We start from the raw sequence: 14,546 nt of genomic DNA, 5'->3' as shown, positions 1-14,546 counted from the left end.
GGAAGGGCTCAGCGTCCCCGGTCAAGTGTCTGCCGGTCGTGGCGGGTGCGCGCGGGAGAGAGCCGCCTGCCCCGTTCGGGTGCATCCCTGGGCGGAGGGAAGTGGCCCGAGTGAGACGCCGGGAATTTTGAGCAAGAGGTAGGACGAGCAGCGCCGGGTCATTTTTCGTCATAATCGTGAAGTGAGGATCTAGCTGGGTCATGAAAGTTGAAGCTGGTGGCTGGTCGTTGCACATAAGCCCACTTATATTCGGCCCAGAGTAATTTTTATTAAGCATCTTCTAAATTTTATGTGCTCGTGAATACGAAAAACAGTCTTACTGTAAAAACTCACAAGACGCATTCTTGAGCCCGGGGCCCCTCCGCGTGCGGCGGCCAGAGGGCAGGGCGAGCGGGGCCTTTGGCCTTGAACCTTGCCTGTGTCGTGTTGCGGCGTCAGTTTCTGCAGAAGCCCCAGCGCCAGGCGCAGGGCGGCCTGTCCGTCAGGTGCCAAGGTCGGCGGTCGGCCCGCGCCGGACACCCTCTCCTGGAGGCCCTGAGCGGAAGGGAGAGGGCGTAGTCCTTGCAGCTGTGCAGAACCTTCTTCGGCTGGAGAATGACACCCAGTGGCTGGAGCCTCAGGTCCCCAGCCGGGCCCCTTGCGAGTTCCCAGCTTCCTGGGGTCTCGGTTTCTTAGTCTGTAAAATGGGGATGCTAGCGGTGTTTGCCCCCTGAGGTTATTCTCAGGTGACATGAGCTCGTGCGCGTTACACGCTTAGGAGAGGATCTGGCTCTGCCCAGCGCTATGGAAGGGTTCGCTGTGACTACTGTTTACGGCTCAGGGCACGAGCTTCGGACTCACATACCTACAGGAAGCTGGCTGGCAGGGTCCTCTGAGGGGAGCAGGGGGGGCGAAAGACGACCTGCCCTGAGTAGAGTGATGGACAGCGATTGACCTGCAGCTGGAGTCCTGGGAAGGGGGGGCAGCCCGGGGCCAGCCAGCTCCCGAGTGGGTGCTGCCCTCAGGGCTTGGGGCCCATTGATAATGAGCTGGCTGTATTTTTCAAGAAAATATGGAAGTCAAAAGTGAAATTCCCTGGTTTTTATTTTTAAAAAATTTTTTTGGCCAAGCGACACGGCTTGCAGGTATGTTAGTTCCCCAACCAGGGATGGAACCTGGGCCCTAGGCAGTGAAAACATGGAGTCCTAACCACTGGACCGCCAGGAAGTTCCCTCCCTGACTTTTATTTTAATTTATTTATTCATTTAAAGAAACATTTGTTTATTTATTTGGCTGCGCCAAGTCTTAATTGCGGCACACGGCATCTTCGTTTCTGCGTGTGGGATCTAGTTCCCTGACCAGGGATCGAACCTGGGCCCCCTGCATTGAGAGCGCAGAGTCTTACCCACTGGATCACCAGGGAAGTCCCCCTGACTTTTAAATATTAGCAGCTGATTACAGTTTTTCAAAGTGAAAGGCCCGACCACGTGTATTTGCAGGTTGCTTTCAGCCCAGAACCTTCAGTTTTTGACCCCTGTTGGAGACATGGTATGAAAGCCGAGAGAGATATATGCAAAGTCTGTACAGATTGGTCCTCTACTTCTTTGGGGCCAAAAAATCTTGACATAGGATTACATTTTCATGCAAGCAATATCATGAAGGACCACAACTAACTGATTAAGATAAAAATTCTGAAAAAGAAAAGGCAGATCAGCCTGTGAAAGCAAAGGCATGTGGGGCCTGGCTCAGTTTCTCCCTAACAGCAGAGTTGAGTTTTTGTTAACGCACATTTAAATATATGTGTTTTGTCACATAACAGTGGAAACAGTGTAAAGAACACATTTAACACTATAAATGGCCAATGTGCTAGTAAGTGTTAATTTGTAGTCTTGTTATATTGATACTTTCCTTGATTTTTTTTCTTTTCATGCTTTTAGAATTTTAACCTTAATGTAGAAAATATTTTTCTTAACCATAGATAAAAAATTTCACTATATTTAAAGATTATGGTTAATCAGGGCTTTAAGATTAGAAAAATGCAAAGCTATTCCCTTCCTCAAGTTTAATTTGATTCCATCTATAAAGATATCAAAGCACATATCGTTTACCAAATATTCTACTACCATTTTGAAACTCTCGGGACTTCCCTGGTGGTGCATTGGTTAAGAATCTGCCTGCCAATGCAGGGGACGTGGGTTCGAGCCCTGGCCTGGGAAGATCCCACATGCCACGGAGCAACTAAGCCCGTGTGCCACGACTACTGAGCCTGCGCTCTAGAGCCCGCGAGCCACAACTACTGAGCCCAGGCACCGCAACTACAGAAGCCCGTGTGCCTAGAGCCCGTGCTCCATAACAAGAGAAGCCATCGCAATGAGAAGCCCGCACACCACAACGAAGAGTAACCCCTGCTCGCCGCAACTAGAGAAAGCCCGCATGCAGCAACGAGGACCCAATGCAGCCAGAAATAAAAATTAAAAAAAAAAAAAAAGGACCGCTGCTGGAAATTGTGTAAATGGTATACGCTTATTGGAAGGACTTTTCAATGTGAAAGTTTCAAGATACTCTGTTTCTTAGCAGAAATTTGAATTTGACGAATGGTAAATAAAGGTAACCAATCAGGTAAAACTATAGCAAAGTGCTCTGTTACACCTGACTTCCAAGAGGAACCCCAGGGCAGAATGCAGGCTGGAAGGGACCTTGGAGGACTGGCCAGGTCTGCCCCAGGGGCATCTGGTCTCCCCCAAGGGTCCCCGTCCTCCACCACATCCCTTCGTAGTCTTGGGTTCGGCAATGGATGCTTGGATACTGTGCACCAAAAGCACAATGACAAAAGAAAAAATAGATAAATTGTTCTTCATCAAAATCAACAACTTTTGCACTTCAAAGGACACCATCAAAAAAGTAATAAGACAGAATGGGAGGAAAATTTCAAATCATATATGAGAACCCTTTTACCTCAACAATTTAAAAAAACAGATAACCCAGTCAAAATTGAGCGAAGTATTTGAAGAGCTGCTTTTTAAAAGAAGGTACACAAATGACCAATAAAGCCCATCCGGAGATGCTCAACATCATTAGTAATTAATGAAATGCAAATCAAAGCCAGAATGAGCTACAACTTTAACTCTTGAGAATGGCAAAATAAAAATGACAGATGATAACATGTGTCAGCAAGGATGTGGAGAAACACTGCTGATGGAATTGTGAAGCAGAGCCCGTTGGAGGACAGCTTGGCAATTCCTCAAAACCTTAAACGTAGAATTACCGTATGACCCAGCAATTCTGGTCCAAGAAAAACGAAAACATGATATTGATTCTTCCAATCCAAGAACATGGTATATCTCTGCATCTGTTGGTGTCATCTTTGATTTCTTTCATCAATGTTTTTTTTAAAAAATTAATTAATTTATTTTTGGCTGCGTTGGGTCTTTGTTGCTGCACGCAGGCTTTCTCTAGTTGCGGCGAGCGGGGGCTACTCTTTGCTGCGGTGTGCGGGCTTCTCACTGCGGTGGCTTCTCTTGTTGCGGAGCATGGGCTCTAGGCACACGGGCTTCAGTAGTTGTGGCGCGCAGGCTCAGTAGTTGTGGCTTGCGGGCTCTAGAGCGCAGGCTCAGTAGCTGTGGTGCACGGGCTTAGTTGCTCCGCGGCATGTGGGATCTTCCCGGACCAGGGCTTGAACCCATGTTCCCTGCATTGGCAGGCGGATTCTTAACCACTGTTCCACCAGGGAAGTCCCTTTAGCAGTATTTTTAAGTGGAGGATTGATCTATAAATAATTCCTGCCTACAGAGAATTTTCCAGTCTCTTTCCCTCTCTCCTTCCTACAAATATTCATGGAGAGCCTATTTTATACTAATAGCTAAAAAAAAAATAAAAGAGCTATATTTTGCTTCTTGGTCCTTTCCTCTGGCTCTTATACCAAAAATGGGAACATAGATAATAAAGAATAAAAACCCCAACCCCCCAAATATATAGAGTGCAAATTCTGAGATGTCCTATGTAGAAAACTGTGCAGGGATGGAACATTGCCAGCGGAGGTGGGCGTAGGGAGAGCTTACTTAGAAGCATCAGGGCTGGCCTGCCTGAGAAGGGGGTTTAAGTTGAAACCTACAGAATGAGGAGACAGCCATTCAAAGAACTTCCAAGCAGAGGAGTGAAGTCTAAGGCTGAGAAGATTTTGGCTCTTAGAGAAGCTGAAAGAAGGGCAGTGGGGCTTCGTGGCTGGAAGGAGAGTGTCTCAAGACGTCGAGTAGAGGAGGGGAGTAGAGGAGAACCTCCTTCAGCCAAGCCTGGGCAGGCGAGCAGCCCCTGGGCCTCTGTCCCTGGGAGCCAGGGCTCGGTGCTGGCAGGGTGCACCCAGAACCTGATCGTCTGCTCTCGTGGCCATCACCATGTGGTCCCAGAAGATGCTTCTTCTCACCTCCTGCCTTAATGCCTCAAAACAAAAGGGGATGTTACCTCTCCAAAGGCTGCTGGGACTTGTGGGAGGTACTGGTGCTGATGCTGGAGTAGAGAGGCGATTTGAGCTGTAGGAACATGTAGGTAGGAGAGAACACAAATACTCTACCTTGTCACATCCCTCCATTCACAATAGCATGACAGCCATTCTCACTCTCGCATAATCAAGTTTCCAATCTCATTGATCATCTGTTTCCTTGATTCTCTTCATGAACCCATCCCTGGACTGGACGTACTCATAAGTTAGCAAGGGATTTGCATCTTCCTCTTGAATTCACACACTCTACATTTGTTTATTTGTATGTCTAGATGTAATGTGTGTGAAGTGTGATAACAGACTCTTTACGCTGGTAACTGTATAAACTTGGAATGTTTAATTACAAATAGATTTACTTTTGTAAAAATACTTAATGAGGTTTAATTACATTTTTATAAGTAAAGATTTAATTTTAATACTTTTGATTTAAAATTTGATAGGTTATGATTTGCATTTGCATTTAACTAATTTAGATTATTATATTTTTATTTTTCCAGCTTTATTGAGTATAATTGACAAAATTGTATATATTTAAAATGTACAATGTGATGATTTGATCTGTGTATACATTATAAAATGATTACCACAACCAAGTTAAATAACACATCATCACCTCACATAGTTACTCTTATTGTTTTGTTTTGTTTTTGTGAGAATGCTTTAACTGTACTCTCTCAGCAGATTTCACATCGACAATATTATAGTCACCAAGGTATACATTAGATCCTCAGAACCTCTTTTAACTGAAAGTTTGTACATTTTGACCAACATCTCCCCATTTCCCCCACTCCCAAGCCTCTGGCAACTACCGTTTTATTCTCTGATTCTGTGAGTTCAACTTTAGTTTAATTTTAGGGTTCCACATATAAGTGATAACCACACAGTGTTTATCTTTCTCCGTTGGGCTTATTTCACTTAGCATGAAGCCCTCCAGGTCATCCACGTTGCCAGTATCTTGGCTGTTGTGAACAGTGCTGCAGTGGACCTGGGACTGCAGGTAATCTCTTTGAGATCCTGATTTTGTTTCCTTTGGAGATATACACAGAAGTGGGATGGCTGGATCATATGGTAGCTCTATTTTTCATTTTTTTGAGGAACCTCCATACTGTTTTTCAGAGTGACTGCACCAGTTTACATTCCACCAACAGTGTACACGGGTTCTCTTTTTCCCACATCCTTGCCAACATTTGTCATCTCTTGTCTGTTTGATAACAGCCATCCTAACAAGCGTGAGGTGATATCTCATTGTGGTTTTGAATTACATTTTCCTAATGACTAGTGATGTTGAGCATCTTTTCATCTGTCCGTTGGCCATTTGTATATCTTCTTTGGAAAAATGTCTATTCAGGTCCTTTGCCCATTTTAAAATTAGACTATTTGGGGATTTTGCTATTGAGTTGTATGAGTTCTTTATATATTTTGGGTATTAGCCATGTATCAGATATATGATTTGCAGATATTTTCTCCCATTCTATAGGTTGCTTTTTCATTTTGTGGATGATTTCCTTTGCTATGTAGAGTTTTTCTAGTTTGATGTAGTCCTGTGTTTGCTTTTGTTGCCTTTGCTTTTGGGATCAGATCCAAAAAATCGCCAGGACCAATCTTAAGGAGCTTTTCCCCTGTGTTTTCTTCTAGGAGATTTAGGTCTCAGTTCTTACATTTAAATCTTTAATGTATGTTGAGTTAATTTTTGTGAGTGGTATAAATTAGTGATCCAGTTTTATTCTTTTGTGTGTGGCTGTCCAGTTTTCCCAACACCATTAATTGAAGAAGTTATCTTTTCCGCATTGTGCATTCTTGGTGCCCTTGGCAAATATTAATTGACCGTATATGTGTGGGTTTAATAGTGGACTCTTTATTCAGTTCCATTGGTCTATGTGTCTTTTTAATGCCAGTATCATATTGTTTCGATTACTATAGCTTTGTAATATAGCTTGTACTCAGAAAGTGTGATTTCTCCAGCTATGTTCTTCTTTCTGAGCTTTGCTTTGTCTATTTTGGGGTACTTTGTGGTTCCATATGAATTTTAGGATTTATAAATAGGTTTTTCTATTCTTGTGAAAAATGCCATTGAGTTTTAATAAAGATTGCATCGCACCTGTGTATCACTTTGGATAGTATGGATATTTTAACAATATTAATTCTTCCAATCTGTGAACATGGGGTATCTTTTCATTTGCTTGTGTCTTCAAGTTTTTTCATCATCGTCTTATAGTTTTCAGCACACAGATTTTTTACCTCCCTGGTTAAATTTATTCCAAAGTATTTTATTGTTTTTGATGCAATTGTCAATGGGATTGGTTTCCTAATTTCTCTTTCAGTTAGTCTGATGGAGTTTTTAGGGTTTTCTAAATCTAAGATTGTCATTTGCAAACAGAAACAATTTTACTTCTTCCTTTCTGATTTGGATGCCTTTTATTTTTTTTTCTCACCTAATTGCTCTGGCTAGGACTTCCAGTATTATGTTGATTAGAAATGGTAACAGTGGGAACTCTTGTCTTGTTCCTGATCTTAGAGGAAAAGCTTTCAGCTTTCACCACCAAGTCTGATATTAATCGTGGGCTTGCTATATATGGCTTTTATTATGTTGAGATATGTTCTTTCTAAACCCACTTTGTTGAGAGTTTTTATCATGAAAAAATGTTGAATTTTGTCAAATGCTTTTTCTGCATCTATCGAGATAATCATTTGATTTTTATCTTTCTCTTAATGTGGTGTATCACATTTATTGATTTGTGTATGTTGAACCATTCTTGCATCCCAGGGATAAATCCCACTTGATCGTGGTGTATGATCCTTTCGATGTGCTGTTGAATTCAGTTTGCTGGTATTTTGTTGTGGATTTTTGCATGTATTTTTTGTCAGGGATATTGACCTGTGATTTTCTCTTCTTGTACTATTCTTGTTATTGAGAGTAATGCTGGCCTTGTAAAATGAGTTTGGAAGTTTTCCTTCAGCTTAAAATTTTTGGAAGAGTTTGAAAAGGATTGAGGTTAATTTGTCTTTAAATGTTTGATGGTATTCACCATGGAAACCATCTGGTCCTGGACTTTTCTTTTTTGGGTGTTTTTGATTACTAACTCAATCTTCTTACTAGTTATAGATGTTCAGATTTTTCATTTTTTTTTTTTTTGATCCAGTCTTGGTAGGTTGTACTTTTCTAGAAATTTATCCATTTCTTCTAGGTTATCCAGTGTGTTGGCATATAATTTTTTATAGTAGCCTCTTATGAACCTTTGTATTTTTGTGCTATCAGTTGTTATGTCTCCTCTTTAATTTCTGATTTTATTTAATTGAGTCTTTTTTTCTTAGTCTGCTTACAGATTTGTCATTTTTACCTGTCTGAAATCTAGCTCCTCATTTCATTGATCCTTTTTACTGTTTTTCTAGTCTCCATATCATTTATTTCTGCTCTGATTTTTGTTATTTCCTTCCTTCTGCTAACTTTGGGCTTAGTTTGTTCTTCTTTTTCTAGTTCTTAGAAGTGTAAAACTAGATTGTTTATTTAAGGTCTTTCTTTTTTCTTACCGTAGGTGTTATGGCTATCAACTTCCCACTTAGAACTGCTTTTGCTGAATCCCATAAATTTTACTATGTTGTGTTTACATTTTCATTTGTTTCAAGATTTTTTTAAAATTTCATTTTTGGTTTCTTTTTGACCCATTGATTGTTCAGGAGTGTGCTGTTTAATTTCCACATATTTGTGAATTTTCCAGTTTTCCTCTTGTTATTAATGTATGCTTTCATCCCATTGTGGTTCAGAAAAGATATTTACTTGATATGATTTCAATCTTCTTAAATCTGTTAAGCCTTGTTTTGTGACTTAACATATGATCTATCCTGGAGAGTGTTCCATGTGAGCTTGAGAAGAATGCGTATTCTGCTGTTGCTGGATGAAGTGTTCTGTATATGTGTGTTAGGTTCATTTGGCTAATGTGTAGTCTAAGTTCAATATCCCCTTATTTATTTTGTCTGGATGATCCATCTATTGTTAAAAATGGGGTATTGGAGTCCCCTATTATTGTTACATTGCTGTCTATTTCTCCCTACAGATCTGTTAATATTTGTTTTATGTGTTTGAGTGTACCAATGTTGGGTAATATATATTTACAATTGTTATACTCTTTTGATGAATTGACCTTTTTATCATTATATAATGACCTTCTCTGTTCTTGTTATAGTTTTTGACCTAAAGTTTATTTTGTCAGATATAAGTATAGCTACCCCTTCTCTCTTTTGGTTTCTATTTGTGTGGAATATCTTTTTCCATCTCTTTACTTTGAGCCTGTGTCCTTAAAGCTGAAGCAGGTCTCTTGTAGCAGCCTATAGTTGGGTCTCTCTCTTTTTAAAAAAAAATCCATTCAGCCACTCTATGTCTTTTGGTTGGAGAATTTAATCCATTTACATTTAAAGTAATTATTGATAGGTAGGGACTCACTGTTATCATCTTGTTAATTGTTTTCTGGTTCTTCTCTTTTTTTTTCTACCTCTCTTGCTTTCTTCCTTATGATTTGTTGATTTTCCATAGTGGTATGCTTTGATTCCTTTTTCTTTGTCTTGTGTGTATCTACTATAGGTTTTTATGCCTTGTGGTTACCATAAGGCTTACATGAACCTTCTTGTAAATGTAGCAGTCTCTTTTAAGCTGACAGCAGCTCAAGTTGTGTTCCTTTGATGTGTCACGTTTTTCAGATTTTTTATGTTTCTTGTAGCCTTGCTCTGATGTCTGCGTCTTTGATGGAGCAGTCACCTCTTTCATACTTGACAGACTGGTTTTGGTGTGAAAAGACGTTCACCTGTGTGTGGGTGAGAGGGTGTGGCTGGGTTGGAGTAGTGGTTCTGGCTCTGGGGACGCCTCTGTGTTAGGCTCTATGCAGCTCTGTCAGCTGGGGGCAGTGTTGGTGAAGATTGCAGGGCTTCTAGAGGACCAAGGTTGTGGGTGTCCACAGTGGTGCTGAGGGCTGCTGGGGTCTTTAGTGGCAAAGTCTGCTGGGACCACCTGATTTTTTTTTTTTTTTCCATGGGGGATGTCGTGGCTGAGGGGATTTTTTTGGTAATTGGTCCAGCTTGTGGTTGCCTTCATGGTGGTGATGTCACTGGTGTTGGATGTGTGGGTGCCCATGGAGTAGCCGTGGAGCCGGAGTCTGGAGAGTGGGCACTTGTGGACCAGCAGCAGCTCCTGTGTCTGGGGTGCTGGCCAGCCTGCAGCAGCGCTGGCTTGGGGAGCCTGAGATACAGGTGCAGAGCCATTGTCCGGGGTGCAGGTGAGCGCAGAGCAAGCAGAGCAGGCTTTGGGGGCTGGTGTGCACTGGGGTGAGGTTGCTGGCAGCTGTGGTCATGGGGCAGTGTAGCAGAGGCTCCTTTTGGTGGGGGGCCATCTCCCTCTCGGGGGGCCTGTGCATATAACACTAGGGGTCTTCCGCTAGGGAAGCTGCAGGAAATCTACAGCTGCCACGGTCCCCAGTGGCAAAGGCTGCCCGGGCCCCACAGAACAGGCCATGGGCACCACAGGGGCACCTGCTGCTTGGCTGATGTTGTTGGACCCCCTTCTTTGTTCCTCGCTGCCTCTGATGTCTCTGCTGAGCTGATCTCCCCAGCAATCCTTTCTGTGCAGTTTTTCTCCTTCTTTTGCTCCACTGTGTTGCTGTAGGTTCTTAATTGGATTCTTTAGCCCTCCTAAGGCTTTTTTCAATTGTGAATAGCTAATTGTTTTTTTGTGAGGGGAATGAAGGCTGGTATCTCCTACTGTTTCATCTTGCTCAGTTTAGATTATTTTAGAAAAATAAATTTTGTCAAAATACATATGAAAAATAATTTATTCAGTTTTTACATTTGATTTGGATTTTTATGAATATATATTCAAACAGCCTTTGGATACAATTATGTTTTAAAAATTCTTTAGATCATTGAGAAATATTATAGTACATGCCAAGGAAGGGCTGGAAAAGAAGACACAAAAATAGAGCTCAGAAAAGGGGAAAAACAGCAGAAAAATAGGATTTTAGAAACAATCTGCTTAAATTTTTAAAATCTGAAAATAATGGCAGAGTAGGCTTCTGTCATGTACGGCTCATATAAAATCTGCAGAGTTCATCACACATTTTCCAGCTTTAATTGCTGATCAAAACAATAAAAACAAGCCAACTGGGCATTGCAGATTGTTTAGATTTTTACCACTGGTCAAAATAATGAAAATGAGCAGGAAATTACTCTCATCAAATCCACAGTTTTATCAGGTCTGATAAAATTTGTGAAACTACAGTCTTTAGTAAATGAAGCTTGAGTTACTGATCAAAATAATGAGAATAAATGACAAAAGTATTTACATCAAATTTCTAACCCAGAAGCACAAAGGCAGTTCTGTCCAGTGTGAGATGACAAAGAAAACGCCTTCCCAGAACCAGCAGATCGGGGGAGAAAGTCAGGACTGGGAGCCCCGCTGTCCTTTGGGAGCTGATCCCGGAGGATGGCCCTGCTTCCGGAAAACAAGCTGATTCGGTTTCATGGTGAAAAACCTTTTTCATTGGATGAAGAAGAAATAGAGACAAACCTTTATTTTAAGTTTGCAGACAATCTATATTTTATTACTATTTTTCTATGTTTTAGAGCTAATTTTGGAGAGCAGCTTTTGTCAGTGAAGTTATTTGTGATGGAAGCATTTGGCTTCTTTATGAAGAGAATATAAAAAATCACTATTATAGAGAAAAGCACACATAAAACAATGGCTAGAATTGAAAAAATTCTGGAGAAATAGCAAAAAATTGGCAGTATTTAACAAAGAGAAGTAATAGTCAATATAAAAACATTGGTATGATGTTCTAAAAATACTTAGCCAAACATATTTAGTCAAATAAGATGACACTTTATTTATTTTTTGACAGTGTCCAATATTTACTGAAAACAATGGATAGATTCTAAGTATAGAAGAAGTAACTTTGGAATTTGAGGCTAGAATGTCTGACTATGTCAGATAAATATAAAAATAATAAAACAAATTAAAACTATCTAGAATGATAAAATCAAGTGAAATGTTTCATATAATGGGAATATTGTAAGGATCCAGATATTTCTTTTTTCATTTATTATTTTTAAAAAATTTTTATTGGAGTATAGTTGACTTACAGTGTTGTGTTAGTTTCAGGTGTTGCAAAGTGAATCTGTTATACATATACATATATCCACTCTTTTTTAGATATTTCTTTAAGAGATGTTGAGATCTGTAATAATGATTCATATGAAGGAAGTTAAAATATTTCATGATATTTTCCATGATAATGATAATTTTTCGTATTCAGTCCGCCTTTACAATTCTATATGTAAAATCTGTTGGGTTTTTTTTTCTGAATCTAAGTATCACTTTAAGAATTTTAGTAACAGTTGCTGCTGCCTCAGTGAATAAAATTTCTCCAAACTGAAAACATCTCTCCAAGAATTACAGTGACTCTAGAAATGAGGTTTAATATGGCATTATTCTCAATAGAGCAAGATTATGTGGACAATCTGGATTGTAAACACATAATTAGTGATTTTTTTTGACATGAAGGCAAGAGATAAATTTTGTGGAATAAATATGTGAGTATTTATGAGTTCTCTAGGTCTTCATTTTATTAGTCACCCACCACCACTGGTCCATCATCAGAACATCTCAGCACAGGTGATGATTATGCTATTCAAAAGATCTTATGATTCTGGAGGCATTCTTGTCAGGAGAGGGTGGCAGAATATATCTTATTTAATAGTTTGGTTTCCATTACTTTTCAGTGTAGACGCACAGTGTGGGTCTGTTGTGGTCTTGTCCAGACTCTGCAGTGGAGGTGCTGGCCTGGGTGGACGAGCCTTCATCATTCAGTGCGGGGGCCTCTTGTGTCCTCCAGGACCTCGTGTGAAGTGATGCCCAATCAGTGTTGCCAGGTGAACGCGTATTACCTGGTACTGCCTCCTGCAATTCCGCTTGTCACGACGACTTGCCTTTCAGAGCCTGGACGGACTGGCTCATTCTCAGAGGAGCCTTTCCCCTCCCCCGTCAGCCCGAGCCATCGCTTCTCCCTCTGCCCTTCTGCAGACCTTACGTCTGGCTGCATCCCACAGAGGGTCATCGCAGATGCTCTCAGCATCCCCTCTGTCCCTGTATCAACAGCAGCCGTAGGGCAAACACACTGGTCTTTGCAGCTGCCCACAGGACTTGGCATGGGGGTATTCAGTACATGTTTTCTTTTACTGACTATCATATTTTAAGAAATTAGTATACATAAATCCTATAGTAAAATCCCTATTCCTCCACATTTATGAAATAAGTACTTGTGGTTTTGTCCTTTTGCTGCAGATTTTTTAACCTTGTATTAAATACATACATAACAGACACTGTACATTTTGAGACTGGTGAATGATTTTTATAATGTTTCAGGATAAATCTTTATAAGCTGCTATCAAAATAGCCAAGAGAAAAATATACAAATAAGTTTCAGATCTCTGGTGGCTTGATCAAAGAAATACATAGTTTGAGGGTCAAAGATGCATTAATCTGTTGAGGTTAAATGTGATTTTCTATAAAGTCAAAGAAAGGCGTGCACGCTAGTCTACTGGGTCTGAGAGGTTGTGTGGACCAGAGCTTCGCCACAGCCAGGCTTTGGGTCAGGATCTTCCTGCCCTGCTTATTTAATTGGAAATCTGCTTTTGGAACCACCTTTGCTTGCTTTAGATGATCTGTTTTTAGCTGCTATAATTTTCTCAGAAAACTTTACACCCCCTTAAGCACCTTATTTCTTTTTCGTTTTTCCTTCCTTGTGAAGGAATCTTCCCAGCTTGACATTAGCTGAATTCCGTTCTGTTCTTTTTTATTCTGCTTGCTTCAGGCAGAAAATGAACCAGATCACTGATGAACCATTTGGCATGAGACGTGCGGGTTTCAGGACTTCACTGAGGTGCTATTTTAGGATGACTGTGGTATTATGGGTCAGAGTGAAAACAGAAAAAAGTGTTCTTTTTTATTAAAAAGCAGTTCCAAATGAAATGATGTCAGTTTATAAACATTTGAAATGCATCCTCATTTTCCACCAGTTTGATAGAAATAGAGGGATGATTGCAATTCCTTTGGGTCTTTACTCTTCAGGACGTTCTCTGTTAAGGATTCTGCCTGGTATTCGTTGTCTCACACCTGGGAGGTCATGTGATGGCAGCTTCAAGAGGAAAATGAGTAATCAGTATTCAAAAATAGTTATTAAAAATAGCCAATAGCAGTTTACGGCTTTGGATAATCTTTACTGAACAATGGAAAGGGGAATTAGATTTCTCTGGAAACTATTCTGTTAGATTTTACGTGAGCAATAGAGATCTGTTTGGAGGACGGATCCGTGCCCTGAATGGTGACTGTGCTTTTCCCATTTTGCTGTGTAAATGGTCACGTGCTCACTGATGAAGGGCTGGTGGTGCTGGCTGCAGGTGCCCGGGTGTTGGCTGGCACGCCCCGCCTTTCCAGGTCTTCACCTCCGTCTTGACCTGGGACACCTGAGCGACCAGCTTGGAGAGCACCTCCGCCCACACACATAGTTTGCTCATCCTTTGTGAGCAGACTTTGTCATGTGGAAAGTTTTCTTGGGGAGCTGAGATGTGACCACCAAATTCACTTCCATCTGCAAAGCCAGGATTTTCCCCACTGCCAAAGGAATTCCTGGGGCTGCTGTAACTTGGTGCTTTATTACAATGCAAGCAGATATCACTGATGTCATGACAGTAATTTTAAATAAGGTAGGCACTGAGGAAATGAACAATGAGGACAGTAACCCTTACTGCAGATGTGTGGGCACACCTGGCCTCCCCCATCTGAACCCATGCGGCCAGAGATGGTGGGTGGTGGTCTTTAGTTTGGGCTCATGATGCTAGAATACACGATCTATATTAAAACAGCCCTAACTGGGCTTCCCTGGTGGCACAGTGGTTAAGAATCCGCCTGCCAATGCAGGGGACACGGGTTCGAGCCCTGGTCTGGGAAGCTCCCACATGCCACGGAACAACTAAGCCCGTGCGCCACAACTACTGAGCCTGCACTCTAGAGCCCGTGAGCCACAACTACTGA

At 41.2% G+C, this 14,546-nt stretch overlaps 1 protein-coding gene across 15 annotated transcripts in view; it reads left to right on the top strand.

The window, feature by feature from the left end:
• LOC309646588 (uncharacterized protein) overlaps positions 1 to 14,546 on the top strand; it is a 341,945-nt gene that overhangs the window by 608 nt on the left and 326,791 nt on the right. Inside the window, exon 1 of one of the 15 annotated variants that reach the window (XR_014255440.1) lies at positions 6 to 138. The exons of the other annotated variants lie outside the window; for them this stretch is intronic. The gene's annotated coding sequence lies outside the window, so the exon portion shown is untranslated. Of the gene's footprint in view, positions 1 to 5; positions 139 to 14,546 lie in introns of those variants that run through there. 15 annotated transcript variants of the gene reach the window in all.

The sequence above is a fragment of the Balaenoptera physalus genome (genome assembly GCF_965194825.1).
Source record: "Balaenoptera physalus genome assembly, chromosome: 17".
Lineage (NCBI taxonomy): Eukaryota > Metazoa > Chordata > Mammalia > Artiodactyla > Balaenopteridae > Balaenoptera > Balaenoptera physalus.
Note: the sequence above shows the minus strand (reverse complement) of the source record. Positions and strands in the feature narration are given on the sequence as shown.